This window comes from Mus caroli, chromosome 18, assembly GCF_900094665.2.
Source record: "Mus caroli chromosome 18, CAROLI_EIJ_v1.1, whole genome shotgun sequence".
Classification (NCBI taxonomy): domain Eukaryota; kingdom Metazoa; phylum Chordata; class Mammalia; order Rodentia; family Muridae; genus Mus; species Mus caroli.
In genome coordinates this window covers 10,817,324-10,826,539 of record NC_034587.1, presented here as the reverse complement: position 1 = coordinate 10,826,539, position 9,216 = coordinate 10,817,324, and the positions used below count along the sequence as shown (strand labels likewise).

Genomic DNA, 9,216 nt, shown 5'->3' with positions numbered 1-9,216 from the left:
AAAACCAGAATAAAAACAGGAATGGACCCCCTCCCTCACCTCTGACAATGATGCTTATGCTTTGTGGCTGGGTTCCTCTAAATAATACTAAAGATATTAAGTGTAATTAGGTAAGAGAGACCATCAAATGTGGTCATGTTTAAAGGATGCAGAAACAGGCTGAACTTGACAAAATCATGATGGATGTATGCCTTGAATCTTATGGAGGAGTATTAGCTTAGGTGGGTTATTTTCTCCTGTTTTTATAGACTCTAGAAAGTTGCCTAATGCAGAAGAGCTGAGTATCAGCATGGGTGTCCATATCTGGTCTTCCCTGCTCATTGAGTCATTGCCATAAATTCAGATCAGTTTGCACTGCAGCCAAGGAATACTGAAATTGAGGACTCTACTATCTTGTAATGTGAAATAAGCATGCTTGCCTGCTGGTCCAGAGGGAAATCTCTTATATCTGAATGTTGCTCTCTGCACACACCACTTTGAGAAAAGCCTAGATAGAGTCTGAGGGCCTTACAAACCAGCCACCTATAGTCTGAAGAGCAAAAGAAGCTGGTGGACACACACACACACCCCTCCAAAGATATGACAGGAAATGGACCACTAGACTGTCACTACAGGTACAAGGGCAAAAGAGGGAGACTGGTGAGGCAGCCAGAGAGGAACAGAGCAGGTCAGAAAGGATCAAGCCCCCAGCACTCTCAGACTTGTCTACTCTGCATAGCAAAGGCATATGTCCAAGATTTTTAAAAAGTTGTTGCTCTATTTGGTCAGATGAAACACCTTTATTATTTTTTGCAGCTCAGAATGAGTTGGATAACAATTTCATCCTTCCAGCCAAATATATTTCCCTAGCACATTATGGTCACATGAGTGCACAATGTGTAAGCCCACGAATGCCCTTAGTCTGTGACAGTGACTAGCAATGTCTAGTGAATAAGAGAACACATGCTGAAAGAACAGATGCATAAATATTATGATTTTCCCCCTACAAGTCAAGGATTGCTTTCTAATAATAAACAAACAAACAAACAAACAAAAACCAACCCAAGGATATTGTGGGAAGGCTCTCAGTTCTGTTGAAGGTCACTGATGCAGGTCAGATGATGCCAGAGATAGACATTATGTTGTTTCAAATTAATTGCATCTTTCCGTGTGGTGTATACCATGGTTTTGGCAACAGAATTAGTCAAAGGTAGTGGCTCAGTATAGGAACTCATGGAAGGTGTCTCAAGTGTCAGCTGCTGCTAGCATGCAGTGCATCTCTCATAATCTATAAAACGATGAGAATTTACCCATCTCCTGTGTCATGAGGATTTCAGGTAATAGACCATGTAGTTGGTTAGGATAGTGTTCAGAATTGAGTGCCACCTCTTCATCAGTGACTTCTGCTTAAGACAGTGGTCAGCACTAGCTGCTTCAAGCCCAGTGGAAGTCCCACTGCGGAGTGGTCCCAAGGCTGGCTTTGTCAGGTACTGAGGGACAAACTTCAATGTTGGGTTGTCTACAGATGTGCATATGCTGACGCATCTTAGTTTTCTGAGAACACAATGAATCATTGTCAGTCGAAGTCAATGAGATCAGAAAGGGTTACTATACAGGGAGACAAGGAGAGGTTGCTTGGGAAGTGTCTTATTCAGGGTTTCTATTCCTGCACAAACATCATGACCAAGAAGCAAGTTGGGGAGGAAAGGGTTTATTCAGCTTACACTTCCACACTGCTGTTCATCACCAAAGGAAGTCAGGATTGGAACTCAAGCAGGTCAGGAAGCAGGAGCTGATGCAGACAGAGGCCATGGAGGGATGTTACTTATTGGCCTGCTTCCCCTGGCTTGCTCAGCTTGCTTTCTTATAGAACCCAAGACCAGCCCAGGGATGCTCCCACCCACAAGGGGCCCTCCCCACTTGATCACTAATTGAGAAAATGCCCCACAGCTGGATTTCATGGAGGCACTTCCCCAACTGAAGCTCCTTTCTCTGTGATAACTCCAGCCTGTGTCAAGTTGACACACAAATCCAGCCAGTACAGGAAGACTCACCAGGGCCTGTGTGCAAACTTCAAATGTTCCTAAGGTTCTTGTTGGGTCTCCACAATTTGTTCCTCTTTAAAAAAAATCCATATTTGTGTGTATAGTGTATCTTGATCATATCCAACCTTCCACTTCTCTCCTTCAATTCTTCCGGAGTTCCCCTGACACATGGGGCACATGTGACACACTAGTGGGCATGCTCCCAAGAGAAGGGAGTGTTTCTCCCCCCAGCAGTCATCAGGGTACTATTTTGAAAGATCAGTAAATGCAGCTAGACATGGCTTCTAGGGATGAGTTTCAGAACATTGCTGAGACACAATCCATTGTGATTTCTATAAAGCTGACATCCTTTATATTATCTGTCGATGTTTGCATATGGTCTATGCAGATCCTCTCCCATGTACTTTTTCTCTAGGTGATTTTCAATATCAACATATTACTTCTTACTGCTTTGTGTGGGTTCAACATGATACTCAGAGTACAGGAAATTCACATTTCTTTGGGAATTTCTGGAATCTCCCTAGTTGCTTTCAGTCATTAATTGTATGAATCCAAGGCTGGGGATCTGTCTTAGGAATTGGCCTCCTAACTGAAAGGCACACATGTGCCCACCTACAGAGTCATAATTAGGCTATTTTCTATGTTCAGAAAAAAGTGTCAGTGATCTTTTAAGATCAAATTTACTTGATCAAAGTGAAAAAGACATTTAGGCACGTACCAGGCTTCCAATCTAGATAAATCCAGTCTGCTGCTGCTGCCTGGATTAGGATGCAAGGCTGCTGGGGTAGCCTAAGCCAGCAGGTATCGTCCAGCCTTTCCCTTGGGCTTGTTTGTAATGATTCTTATTTTGTGGTTTATTGTAGATCGTAGCTGAAGGTCCCATCTGCTAGTCACCCTCAGTGCCTTGAACACTCTTCCTGTCAACCATACATAATTACTTCTGCTTCTTCCAGGATGAAATTTGGCTCTGCTCTGTCACCTCACCCCTTGCCCTCTAAGTCCTCCATCCTTCCTGGTGGCTTTTCATACATCCTGGTTCTCTGCACACACGTTGGGAGGGCTTGACTGAAGATTGGGTTAGAAATGTTTTTATGCCTACAACAGTCTGAAAATACCCACAGGCCGGAGGTATGTGTGTGTCGGGGGGTGTGGGGGGGGTGCAGCTCCATCAGCCACAAGGAAGCAAATGTATATGCAGACTATATAGGTGCATCGTGTGCTCCAAAAGATCCTTTGCAAGGAGATGAAAACGGAGGCCTTTGGGCTGAGATGAAACAAAGAACATAACCCAAGGCAAGTCAGAATCTTAACTGAGGCTAAAAGAGATGATTTCCAAGGCTCCACATTGCTGTTGGCCTCTTGCAATGTTAATAGTAGGCTTCAATGCCAGGGCCAAGAAAGGGGGTCATGTCACTTTAACCAAAGGGGGGAAGCATGCAGCATTAGTGCTGGCCAAGTGCAAAGTGGAAAGCCTAGCAAAAAATAATTGAAGCCCCTGCGAAATATTTCAATTTTTTTATTGATTGAAGGCAATTATCCCTTAATTGCATATTTAAATGAGGTATTAGGAGGTTTAACTAAGCAATGCCTCTTAATTGCTGCCGCACGCTAGGTGTCACAGGCTGTGTTTATTTCATATGTTAATTAAAGAGAAAGGGGTATTTTATTTTATTGACTACGAGGTTCTCCAAGGCTGTGTTGTTTAGGACAAAGTACGTCTCAGGTGTTTATCGCACGCTGGGTATTAATATAATCATTAGTGAGAGGTTAAAGTTTTTAATGAAGAGGTGCGTCTGTCTTATCGGCTTCCAACCACATAGGTATCTCCAAGGTGGGGGAGGGAGAAAAGTCCCAAATCCCAAGAAAACAATTATCTTTATGAAAGAAATATGGAGCCCCCTTCTCAACCATAATAAAGCAAAGTTCTGATACAAACAGAAAAACAGCACCAAATTATTTCAGAATTAGGCTGTGACAGGGAAGCTGAGGGCTGCGGGTGCTCTGTTGGCTACAGCCTGAGCAGCAGCAGTTCCTGCATGTGCATTTGCTGCTGGGATGCTGTGACAGGGAAGGGCATCAGTGGACATGAACAGGCTCCGTTGACGACTTTTATGTGAATCTGTCTTTCCCTTTGAAACAGTGTATGAGACGCTCACTTACTGAGAAAGGGGTTTGAGTTTTGAGCATTTGGAAGAGGTCTGGGATCGTGAGAGGTCACATGGGGCAGCAAGAAAGAGATGAATACCACTGTCTATCATGTGTGCCTACTTCTTTGTGCCATGCGATGATTTATATAATCAATCAATTGGCTTGTGTGAGTGTGTGTGCATGATATACACAGGACTGTATATGCTTTGGTACAAGTATGGGGAGATTTGAGAAAAACGTTTGGATTTAGTTTTCTTCTTCCACCTCTGTGTGGCTTCGGAGGGTCCAGTTCATATCTCCAGGTGTATGCAGCACGTCCTTCACCCACAGAGCTATCTCCCAGTCCAATAGTCCTAATATTTAAAAATAAGGTTAACACCTAGCGCTAGCTCAGGCTGACCTCCTTGCCTCCTCAGAAGATAAGGTAAAGGCAGAGGGCAAGTCAGGGAGCCCTCTGAATCTTCCTAGTCTAATAGAGACAGAATCGCTGGCAGCTAATAACAAAACATGAATCAATCTATTTTTACCAGTTAGGACAGTGGTTTTCATCTCGAGGGTCAAATGACCCTTTCACAGGGGTCACCTAAGACTATTGATTACTTATGTTATCATTCATAAGAGTTATGAAGTAGCAACGAAACAATTTTATGCTTGTGGGGTCACCACAACATGAGGAAATGTATTCAAAGCTCATGAGGTGTGTTGAGGAGCTCTGGCAGGACAAGAGAGGCAGGCAGGGGATGTGTGGTGCTCTGTTGCCTGTTTGTTTAGTCGCACACCTGGCAGGCACTTACTGACCCTCCTGAAGTGGCCTGCAGTGGAAAGATGAGGACAGGCAGGACAATCTGACGATCCTGCTTTCATGGAACCTTTGGGTGACTGAGAAACAGGGATGTGAGAGAAGTCAGCACACAAGTAGGAAAGGGGGCAGGAAAGCTGACCTATGTGGAGCGGTAGACTGGTATGTTTAAGGTAAAGTTTCATGAACTTGGAGTAAGGAGTTGCTTATCAGACACTCAGTCCATAAAACATCTCCAACCCAGTCATTCCCTTCACAAAACCCCAGTGAGACAATTTATGGGATCTTGTATGGATTCTAATGCTTTCTCTATGTACGAAGAAAGAATAATGCTTCTTATATTGAAATGCACTAATGTCTACCAGAATTTATATAAAAACATTTAACCAGAGGGTATCTTCTGTTTTCTACAACGGAATTGCTATCTGCTGTCCCTGTTCCCACTACCCGTTTCTTGAACAGTCTGTGAACAAGTAAGACTCAAACAACAGAAAAGGTTCAAGCCAATGAAAAATGCCGTAGGAGAAAACTTCTGTTTGGATTTGAAGAAAAAATTTCTGGACTGGTAGAATGCTTTGTGTGGTGAAGGATAGTGCCAATTTGCAGGCTCTCGGCTCCCGAATCGCATTTGCTTCCATCCTTATCTTTACAGTACAGCAATAGCAAACATGATAAGTCTCCACCGGCAGGATTTTGAAAAAGTAATTTTAATGCTGTGAATATAAGAGAGTGCTATCAAGGAAAAATAGTTTCCCTTCCCTGGAATAGAAACCATTATTTAAACTCTTAGGTGCCTCAGGGTTCTATTTGTACTGAATCCATCCCCACAGTCAAAATATATTCTTTTTAAAAGATTTCATATATATGCATAGATTGTACATTTGTGTGTACATTGTTGGTGATGGGAAGTTCTCTGAGACCACTGGTTGTCGGAATATTCACACCATGAAAGAGATGCATTTATTTCAGTATAAGTCTCTGTAAAGTTGTTTATTACTCTTTTGTGAGTATGTAGTGTACTTGTGTGTGTGTGTGTGTGTATGTGTGTGTGTGCGTGTGCATGTGTGTGTGTGTACACTTATGCAAATGAACACATGCACATGAAGGCCAGAGGACACACTCAGCATCTTTTCTCAGGCACTGTCCACTTTTTTACTCCCTCTTATTTGAGACAGGATCTCCTACCTGGAACATGCTAAATAGGTTAGGCTGGCTGTCCCGTAAGTCTCATAGATTCCCCTTCATCTGTCTCTCCAGAACTGGGATTGTGGGCATGCACCCTCCTTCCTGTTGTTTTTATAGATGATTCTGGGAACTAAACTTAGGTCTTTGTGCTTGTAAGACAAATCCTTTACTGACTGAGTTTTGAGCTATCCCCAGCCCTGTATATCCTTAAAAATAAGTATGTTAGTTCTTTTGTTATTTGGGAAGGCTGATTTTGGATTAAGCATCTGGAAGAACCCCTCTGCTGGTTTTTATTCTCCAGAGAAGGTGTGTGTCGATGAGGAATATGCTCTGGCAAGTTCATTCAGCACCATCCAGAGACCACTTTGGCTTTATAAAGAGCCTGGGTAGAGTCTGGTTTTATAAGTAGTAGTGGCAGGGACAATATCACAGGAGGGGCTTCCCAGTGAGAAGAAGCCACTTGTGGACTGTAAGACCAAGATCAGGGCCATGCAAACCTTCAAGGGTGAAAAATGTTGTTCTCTAGATGTGACATGGCTGTCACAAACATTCACAGGAGATATGGCTACCTGCACAGGACTGGCATAAGACAGACCAAGCTAACAAGTCCAGCATGGGAAGTGGAGGGGCTCGTTAGGCCTCACCCTTGGCTGAGATGTTATTTCTACTTGATGGCTGCTGGGAGAGATGGGTGGCCACAGGTTGACCATGCCTCCGTAGATGACCCCATACCCATGAGCATATGGACAAAAAGAACTGGGGGAGGTGCTATAAATTAAAATTTTAAAAAGGACTTGAGGTTGGAGACACTGGAGGACAGCCCTGGAAAGCTGGAGGAAGTGAGAGATGGACATGGCCAAGCTACCTTGTATCATTTATAAAAATTTTCCAAGAATAAATTAAAAAATACATAGTAAAAGGATTCCTATCAGGGTTTTCTTGGTCCATCTTGGATTATGCTTATGACCTGGGAGAGGTGATAGAGAACAACAACACACAAATACTGTACCTTTCAAAATTATATATACATATTATTTTGTTAATAACCTGCTAGGGACCTCTGAAGGCCCTGGAAGCAGCTGTGTGTAATAACATGCAGTTGTCACTTGTGCCTTGGCATCTAAAGAAAGTTGGCTTGAAGACGATGTCCAAAACCAAAATCACAAGCTTCTCAAATCCATAAGTAAAATGGCCTATAGTAGCTTATGATTGACTCGTACCCTGTGTACTTTCTGTCATCTGTAGTAATTATAATATCTCATACAATGCAATGACATGCAAATAGTCTTTATTTTGCATTGCTTAGTAATTGATAACAACAACAACAAAAAAACCCAGTAAAAAAAATGCAAAACAGTGTACCTTTCTAGTGCTGCAATGATTTTCCTCTTACTGAATAGTTTTTTTTCTATGGTTGGTTGAATCCATAGACACCACCCAGGCATACACATGGACCACTATATAGGATTAAACTTAAGTTTTTTTTAACCTGAATTTTAAGGAAAGTTTCTTAGGAAAATAAAATGAAGGTGCTAAAATGTGTTCAAAAGAAGATTAAAAGGAAAAGAGAAAACACAAACGTGCATATACTACGTGTGGCTGGATCCAAGCAGCTATCTATGCAGTTGCGTCAGACTCTAATGCTGATGTTGAACAAATCCTACATTTCAGCCGCTGTTTGATAAGCACAGGAAAACACGTTCTTGAGTGTTCTACCATGGATGCTACATTCCAAGATCATCTAGACACCATTAATATCTTCTATTTTTTAGAAAATTTTAGAAAGTGAACAAATCCAAACTGAGCATAGTGTATGGCTGGAAGCATCACCTCCCAACTCAGTGTGAACTGAAGCACCAGTGGGGAAGATTCTATAGGTCTGACTGATTAGAACTCTGTGGTGGTAGAATGTTGCAGATTCCAAGCCAAAGTATCAGGATCTACTTTTATTTCCCTTGGTGGCATTCATTGTCCAACTCTGGGCTGGCCAAACGTTCAACTAAAGGATAAATTTCTAAACTATGTTAATTCAACAGACACTGGTTCCTACCAATCCTAAAGCTAAGTATGCCACTAAAACAGTTAACATAAGCAGCCTTTTCTTCTTCACTATGACCTGCCTGCCTACTGTCCCCACCAAAGTACTGTAAAATGCCTTGATTTGTGACTTTCATTTGCTCTGAGACTATAAAAGTTTATGTAACCATTTCTTTGTTTGCTTGTTTGTTTGTTTGTTTCTCTGTATAGCCCTGGCTGTCCTGGAACTCACTTTGTAGACCAGGTTGGCCTCGAACTCAAAAATCTGCCTGCCTCTGCCTCCCGAGTGCTGGGATTAAAGGTGCGTGCCACCAAGCCCAGCTTACGTAACCATTTCTAACTTGGGACAAATTATTCCCAGCCTCCTCAACTCATGTTCCCAGGCCACAACTACTCATGTGCAACTCAGAAAGAGTTATCAATATATTATATCATTTAGGTGAGAGCCATGCTTTGCTTCAACACAAAGATCTTTTTAAAAATTGTGTTTGTGTGTGCACATGTGTACATGTGTGTTTGTGTAAGCATACGTGGAAGCAAGAAGTCAACACATGTCTTTTCTCAATCTCTCTGTAGCTGACTATTTTGAGTTATGGGGTTCACACTTAACTTGTAACTTCATGGGATGGCCTCAAGCCTTGAGAATCTTTCCCTTTTTAGATTTGGAGTTGCAGCTACACACAGCTACTCCTGACATTTTCTTTTGATTCTGAGGATTTGAAGTCAGGACCTCATGCTTGCACAATAAGCACAAGACTAGCTCAACAATCTCTCCAACTAAGTATCATGATCTATCTTCCTCGGTGTCATTCATTGTCCACTTCTTGGTTGACCATTCTTTCAACTAAAGGATAAAATTTCTAAACTATGTTAATTCAACAGACACTGGTTCCTACCAATCCTAACGTACACCACGAAAACAGTTAACATAAATAGCCCCTCCTCCTCTTTCTCCTCCTTCCTTCCTTCCTTCCTTCCTTCCTTCCTTCCTTCCTTCCTTCCTTCCTTCCTTCCTTCCTTCCT

The 9,216-nt window shown here is 42.3% G+C and overlaps 1 long non-coding RNA gene across 1 annotated transcript in view; it reads right to left on the bottom strand.

The window, feature by feature from the left end:
- Nucleotides 1–762: 762 nt before the first annotated feature.
- LOC110284444 overlaps nucleotides 763–9,216 on the bottom strand; it is a 45,598-nt gene continuing 37,144 nt past the window's right edge. Inside the window, exon 4 of the long non-coding RNA XR_002376937.1 lies at nucleotides 763–1,533. This is a non-coding gene — a long non-coding RNA (uncharacterized LOC110284444). The remainder of the gene's footprint in view (nucleotides 1,534–9,216) is intronic.